The 7,940-nt window shown below is 43.8% G+C and overlaps 1 pseudogene; it reads right to left on the bottom strand.

The window, feature by feature from the left end:
• Positions 1 to 4,334: 4,334 nt before the first annotated feature.
• On the bottom strand, positions 4,335 to 7,838 carry LOC107106690 (annotated as a pseudogene).
• Between the last annotated feature and the right edge of the window lie 102 nt (positions 7,839 to 7,940).

Here is a 7,940-nt window from a genome sequence, read left to right as displayed (position 1 = left end):
CTATACTGAGACAGGGTCTAACGTTAATACCGTAGTTGAATGTTTGCTTACAGTTCAAGACCCACTGACTTAGGAAGAAGACGTAGTCGTAGCTTGTTTCCAAGTGAAATCCGTAAGGTCCGCTAATAGCGTACAAGTGAGAGCCTGCTTATATAAGAAAAACTGTTATTTACTGTGTTACGGAGAAAGCGTACCAATACGTAAAAAACTTAGCGCCAAAAAGAAAAGAAAAAACCCGCGAATCGACCGGAGACAAATTTTTTCCCTTTCCTTGAGGCAAAACCCTAAACCCCCCTCTCCCCCCTCCTTTACAGAAATGCTTATAACAATCACAGACCAACTTGAATATTAAACTGTGCTTCAATACAGACCGAAAACAGTATAAACCACAGAGACGACACTTGATCACAGCTCTAAATTCCCCCCCCTCTCCGGTTCGTGAAAGATCTCTTCTTCTTGCTTATAACAATCACAGACCAACTTGAATATTAAACTGTGCTTCAATACAGACCGAAAACAGTATAAACCACAGAGACGACACTTGATCACAGCTCTAAATTCCCCCCCCTCTCCGGTTCGTGAAAGATCTCTTCTTCTCCGGGTGCCGATCTCGGGACGCTGTCCCCGGAGTCCGATGAGTCGTGTCTACGCTTTGCATTTCTTCCGCTTGTGTCCATCGGCTCCGAGATCTTTAGGGCCTCAAGCAGTAATCTCCCCGATTCTTCGTCCGATGCATGTAGAGAGGAACCCCTGTGGGAAACTTGGAGCCCGCCCGACGCCATCCATCGATATCGGATATTTGCCTGTTGGAGCTGTAGTGTGGTTGATTTGAGGGCTTTTCTTATTTTTAAGGCATCTTGAGGGATATCCGGAAAAACATATATCTGAATGTCTCTGTAGGACAAGTAGCCTTTGTTCATCGCTTCTTTTAGTATACTTTGTTGGGTTCTGCCGTCTGCGAATTGGACAAGAATATCCCTCGGCCCTTTTCTCCTTGGGTTATTTGGGGCTCCCAGGCGATAAGCTTTGCGGATCTCCGGCCTGTCTTCCACGCCTAAATGGAAAGCTTTGGCGAGCCATGTCCCCATAAAAAGTGTTAAGTCAGTTTTCCCTTCCTCCCCCTCCGGGACCCCGCGAAATTTGAGATTTGGCAATCGCATTTGCGTTTCCAATGTGAGTATTCTTTCGTTATGATTTATTTCCCGCGCTTTTATTTCTTTTACTTCTTCTTTGAGAGAGGAGGATATGTTTAAAGCCGTTTCTGCCGTGTTGGCCGTTCTGGCAAGTGCTGATTGGATATCAGTTAATTTTGCCGATAGCCTTTTTTCCATGTTCTCTAAAAGTGAGGGGAGGTCTATCGGATCTCCTGAATAGCCGGAGGCCTGGGGCTGGGGTTTAGCGGCCACCATCTTAAGAGACAGTTCTCCCGCGATCTCGGCGTTCGGCTTACTTTTTTTTGGTTTAAAGAAGTTCTTGGACGTCGATTTAATAGTCGTCTTAACAGGTATGGGTTTAGAATTGATATTCTTACCCATTCCTTGAAGGATGCTCGGTCTTGTGGTCTGTGGTGCAAAAGTTAGAGGAGGGAGAGACGGAGCCTTCGAATTAAGCGACCGCCATCGAGCTCAGCGTCGCCACGCCCCTGGTTTGTACCTGCTTAAGATTTCTTCTTACTATAGATTCTAGGGAATACATTAGCACTGAAACTTTTTCTTCATATGAATCCTTCTTATCCTCCAGCTACATTTTCTTTTCCTACCCTCTCACCTCAGTCTTGGGACAGCTCAGAGCTAGGGTTGCCAGCTCCAGATTGGGAAAAACCTGGAGATTTTGAAGGTTGAGCCTGAGGAAGGTGGGGTTTGGAGAGGAGAGGGACTTTAGTGGGGTATAATGCCATGGAGTTTACCTTCCAAGGCAGCCATTTTCTCCAGGTGAACTAATCTGCTTCCCTTTCTCATCTAATTAAGAGAAATACAAACAAGGAGAAGGCTCAGTGGAAAAGAAAAAGCATCAGCTAGATTGCTGGCTAGCTGAGGGGGAACTTGTGAGACATGGGACTCAGCAAGGAGAAGGACTTCCATTCCTGCTCAGCCAGCAGCTGGTCACTGTTGATGACTGCTGTGCAGGAGGCTGGGAGAAGAGCACAAGGCTGGACTCAGTGCCCCCCCCCCGCATTTCTGCTCTAGATGCAGCCCACCTCCCCACCTCCAGCCTTTTCCTCCTCCTCTGGCCCTGGAGTCCACCTCTATTTCAGAGCCAGGGCAGGCACAAGGAAGCAGTTACCTGTCTTAAAGACACAGGCAGGAGCAGGTGGCACAGGAGCAGCCATTGGGGAACGGTGGCTTGCAACCCATTTGCAGAGGCTTCGCAACCCACTTTTGGTTTGCGACCCATGGATTGGAAAATGCTGATCTAAATTCTTCAGACTTTAATGTTCCTATAACTTACAGTGCTGCTCAAATCAGAGTTACCCCTATAAATTCATTGAAGTCAATTAACTTAGAAGAGTGCAGCACTGCTTAGGATGGCACTGTAAAAGTCAATGGTAAAAAAAAAATAGAGTCTAGGATGACTGATGGGCTTTACGTCTATAACAGAATACGTCTTTCATATGCCTAAATTCCGAAGTTCCATTCCTGGCATCTCCAGTTAAAAGTACCAAGTAAGTTGTATGTTTTTTAAAAGAAACAAAGATCTATAGAACAAGAAACAAAACAGCATTTTTGTGGCCAAGTTAGTGTTTTAGGAGAAGGTAGATTAAATACACTTTCAATTATGTTTTATGGACAAACTAGTGGTGAAGCTCGTTGTAGAAGTAATACAATGAGCTCTAGAAAAATGTGTGAAGAGTGCAGTGGCTGGAAGTAGGTTAAGTATATATTAGCAGTATGTAGTATGTAGTATGAAGTAAAGTCTCACATACCTGATGTGACACAATAAGTGGTGTCGAAGGTCACACAATGTGGGACAGAAAATGGTGAGGAGAGGGGTCTTTGGAGTAACTTCTGCAATTGGGCAGTCTGAAGAGTCAGTTTATGTTGGATGTCTCTGTCGTTCAATGTGGTTGTGGTTGCAGTGTCGATCCTGTAATAGAAGAGGTCTAAAGGAAAGTTGGGTGGAAACAGTGGTTGTAAGGAAACTCTCAGAAGGTTATGTTGGAATGATGAAGAGGAATATGGGGTCATGAATGTTGTGAAGCCTTTGTAGTTTTTATTGTGAAAATGCATGTGCTTTGTGGGTCTGCTGCAAACAACGGTGTGTCTTGTAGTGGAGTATCGAAATGCTTGGGTAGACACAAACTGTGAGTAGTTTGCTGCTTGCGGAAAGCCATTGAAAGGAGCTGTTTTGAGTAAAGCTGTATTCTATAAAAGAGGTGTCATTTATGGAACTGAAGAAACATTTTTAAAGTGAAGATCAGTGTTTGGCAAAGCCAGATGTAATAGGAGTGATTGAGAGGTGACGAGGACAGCAGGCAAATATCTTATGTAGTCATAGTGGTTTCAGGAAAGCAGGTGGGGAAGTTTCCAGCACAGGGTATGTCACATGCAACGTGAATTGCCTGAACAAAGTGCAGGTGTAGTCTGTTGTTCCGCATCTGTCTGGTGGGAGTGAATGGTCATGAGTGATGTTGCCTAAGGCAAAATGGAATGCGGGAGATTGTTGTGATGAGTGCGGAGTGGCATATATTTCACAGTGCTTCGACATCTGTGGCATTTCGATGAGTGTTTTTTGTTTGGCGAGGAGGTTGATGATAGTCATTTCGGGCGAGGCAGTGTCTTCAGTGTTGCGCAAGTATGGGTTGAATGAGGAGGAGCAGATGACTGGTGTCTGAGCATTGGAGGTCAGAGTGTGTACAGGTTGTCTTTGGCACTCTGTGCGCAGTGGAATGCTTGTATGCATCTTGCAGTTTGCAGAGCTACTATAGGTATATTGCCCTTGTTCCTTTTTCGTGGTAATGTTTTTCAGGAGTGAGTTCTGTGTCTTGCATGGTGGGTTGTCAAGATGTGGAATCACTGATGCTCTCTTCTGTAAGCATAGGAAGGTCAGTTAACAGCAGCAATGAGGCTGGTGTTTCTATTAGTTTGTAGTGGTCCCATGTCAGGTTTGAAGTGAAAGGTGGTTTTGATGGCAGAGAAATGTGGCTGAGGTATGTTTGCCAGCAACACTGGTTAGGGCTGGATGGTTTCAGGGTAAGAGGGAGGCTGTACATGTAACCATAGTGCCTGGAGAAATTGGTCAGCAGTCCACACAGTGGTCTTACATGAAAGAAATTAGTAAGCATATAGAGCTCTCCAAGCCTGAGAGGTATTTTTAAGAGGAATGTGGAATAATGATTATGACGACTGCAGGATCTCCTTGTAGACCACATTTTTGGTGAAAAGTCTGTCGGAGTCTGGTAGGAGTTTTCCCTGTTGGGGTCCATCAATGATATGCACTCTGAGGTCTTGGAAGTGATGCACACTTGAGAAAGCAACATGCAATTGGCCGTGTGCAAAAACTGAGTTTTGTAAGTAAACACCCACCTTTTCCAGAGTTTGGCCCTGCAATTTGTTAATGGTCATGGCAAAGGTGAGCTTAATAGGGAATTGCCGTCTTCGTAATGTAAACAGAAGTTCAACGTCTGTGGGGGCAAGATCTATACGTGGGATAAACAGTATCTCACCACTTGCAGAGCCAGTAAGCACTCTTGCAATGATCAAATTGGGTTTGAGGTCAGTGACAATCAGTCTTGTCCCATTGCATAGGCTTCATTGTGTATTGATGTTTTTTAGAAGCATTATTATTGCTCCAACCTTCAAACACAAAATATGGAGAGGCATTCTTGATGGAGTGAGTGAATGTAGAAACTCGATTGGGTAGTACTGGTCATCAATAGCAGCACTATCAGGAACTATGGAATCTGAGCTTAAGTAAGTTGTTGTGATACCCTGAAGTAGGCTATGAACACTGTCATTCAGCAGTTCAATATCTGAGTTGGTTGGACAGAGAATAGCCCTTTTTGTAAAACTGGGGGAATCTGAGGCTTCCAAGGTGTCTCCAAAGATTTCTGTAGATATGTTTCTATGATGCACTATATACTGTGGAATCTCAATGAAGTCAGTTCCCAGACCATGAGTTTTTATTTATTTATTTATTTATTGGATTTATATCCCGCCCTCCCCAAAGGCTCAGCTGTGTCATGGTCCCCATTTCCAAGACACAGAAGCCATTCACTGAAAGATGGATCTGTTGATCGGACATTATTGGTTAATGTTAGGACTTGAAAGTCATACCACAGAGGGTGGTTTTTGATGCTAGCCTCTATGGTCTGCACTCTATCCCCATGCCTGACCACTGGTAGTGTTTGTTGGAAATCACCTCCAGGTATTATTAGTTTTCCTCCAAAAGGCCTATGATTGTTCATGATGTCTTGGAGAATGTGGTCCACCGCTATTGAAGCCACAGCAGGTGCCATTGTGGCCTCATCCCAAATAATGGCTTTTGCTGTGCAGATGGTTGCAGCTTCAGGAGAGTTCAGCTTTAGATTGGAAATTGTAGTTTCAGTTAGAGGTGGAGTTATTTTGAAAATATTATAATATGTCTTTCCTCCACAAAAAAGGTTAGCAGCAATGCCAGTAGATGCTATAGGCAAAACAGTACCCTTCTTTCGTGAGATGGTTGTCATGATGGTTTTGTAAAGATAAGTTTTGCCAGCACCCCCAGGTACGTTGAGGAAGAAGCATCTACTTGGAAGGTTATTGTTCTCTGCTGCAGCAAGAGGAATATCATAGGCCAATCTCTGCTGTTCATTGTACTGTCAGAACATGCTGTCACTGGATAGTTAGTACATGGATAGCATGGTCCCAAGGCAGTCACTTTAGGGAGTCCATGTTTCACAGGACTTGTTGTGTACTCGCAAAGTGTTCTCAATGGCCCTTAGGGTCGCGGCTGAGTTCATAATTGTCAGAGTGGCCATCTTTATGGTGGTGTGCAAAGTCTTCCCACAGGTGAATCTTAAATGTATTGAATAGATCAGCAGCATTTGATGGTGAAGCAAAGATGAGAATTTAGGCAAACAGGTCTCTCAGCTGCCTAGCCATGCTGCAAACAACTGCCTCCTCCAATATTCTCAACCATGTGTCATCATCACTGATTAAGCCTTTACACAGGGCCGTGTCACAGAAGGTCTGGAAGCATACGCCATTGACAGTCCGTAGGTCCTCATAACTGGTGTGTCCAAGGAGGAGTCACAAGCAGTATCGCTCAGGATCAGAAGCTGTTTTGGGGGCAGCCATTGTCTGGTAAGTCTATCGAATATGTACTGTTTTGGGATGTCTGGGTATGGAATGATTCGAGATGAGTCTGTGTTTTCATTTAGTTTGAACCAAGCTGTGAGCATTGTATCTCTCTGTCTCCACAATGGTTTCAGAATGGTGCTCCAAGTCTGTACTGTTGAATACTACAGTGTGCTCATCTGGTAGATGAACTGGTAGCCGAATAATGCAGTGGGAGTGGTGATGCATGTCATATCCAAGGATGCGCCATATAGCCTCTGGTGCACTAACATACCTTGAATTCAAGTGCTGTTGAATCTCATCATACTTTGTATTCTGCTCTGTTAGGTTGACATTTGCACAGTCATGTCCTTTGTATATGTACTTAAAGAAGTATTTTTTAATTAATTATTATTATTTATAAGATTTATTCCCTCTCCTAAAAAGGAGAGATATTTCTTTTAAATTCAGAAAAAAAAGGATGGGTATATAGAGGGATAAAGAAAAGAATGAGTGGTGTTAATGGTATTAGTTTAGTTAGTCTGTTAGTACTCAAAGCTCGCAATCCATAGTCTCTATCGTCAGACGTCTTTCTGTTCTTCTAATTAATGTAAAGCAAGGTACTTAATTTGTTAGTAATGTCCTTCTGAGAGGGCCTTCTTCCAGAGTACAATCCGATAATTAAAAAGAAAAATCGAGAGTTTTTACACTTTGGGGTCTTTTCCTCTTTCTCTCAGGTTGTACTTTCCCACCGCTCCTTCAGCATCCTCGTCCTTCACCTCTCCCTCTGAGCTGCTGTCATCCACGCTTAGTGTTGACATCCATTTGGCCAGAGCCGCTTCTTCTTCAAGTCAGTCCTTCGGGTATCAGCCATTTATATCCCGTTTGGTGTTTTTGTAAGAAGGTGGTCAATCCTTTGTATTCCTTTCTTTTCATTCTAATTTCAAATGGAACATCTTTCAAAATCCTAATTTGCTGATCTCCGATTTTCAGGGGTGACGCTGACGTAGTCTTCAAAATTTGGTCCCTGAGACGCTGCTTTGTGAATTTCACAACCACTTCTGCAGGCAACTTATTTTTTCTTGTAAAGTTGGAGTAGGCCCTATAGGCCACGTCCATCTCTTCTTTTATTTTTTCCACTTCGTTGCCAATCAGTGGTGCTAAAGCTTTGGCCAAGATATTTCTCAGGTCCTCTCCATCTTCCTGTTTTAATCCCTGGAATCGGAGAATTAAGTTTGATTTCTCCATTTGCAGCATTAGCACTTTGTTTTCTTGTTTTTCTTGGTGCTTTTCCATTTTACAGACCTTCCTCTTGACTGTCTGAACTTTATCAGCAGATACCTGGCACTTCTTAGCAATGTCATCTACCTTTTCGGCTGTTTCTGTCAACTTTTTTTGCTGTAATCCAAAGGCCCCTTCCATAGAATCAAGTTTTTGATTGATTTTTTGCAGCTCTGCCAGCAGATGGCGAGCAAGTTCACTATCTGGTTGATTGGCAGCAGTTCCTACAGTGGAGGGGCTAGGACAGGAAGTCCCGCCTGGCTTCTTGGGCTGCTTTTCTTGCATTTTCCTCATCCCCGCCATGTTGCAAGTTTGTTTATACTTTGGAAGTGTTCGCCACAACTTTCCTGGATGGCTCTCGCACTGCCGTTTTTCTCTCCCACCCAGAAGGTAAGGCGCTTATAC

Source organism: Gekko japonicus, unplaced genomic scaffold (genome assembly GCF_001447785.1).
Source record: "Gekko japonicus isolate JY-2015 unplaced genomic scaffold, Gekko_japonicus_V1.1 scaffold1153, whole genome shotgun sequence".
NCBI lineage: Eukaryota > Metazoa > Chordata > Lepidosauria > Squamata > Gekkonidae > Gekko > Gekko japonicus.
The sequence above is the reverse complement of the archived record's forward strand: the minus strand, read 5'-3'. Positions and strand labels throughout refer to the sequence as shown.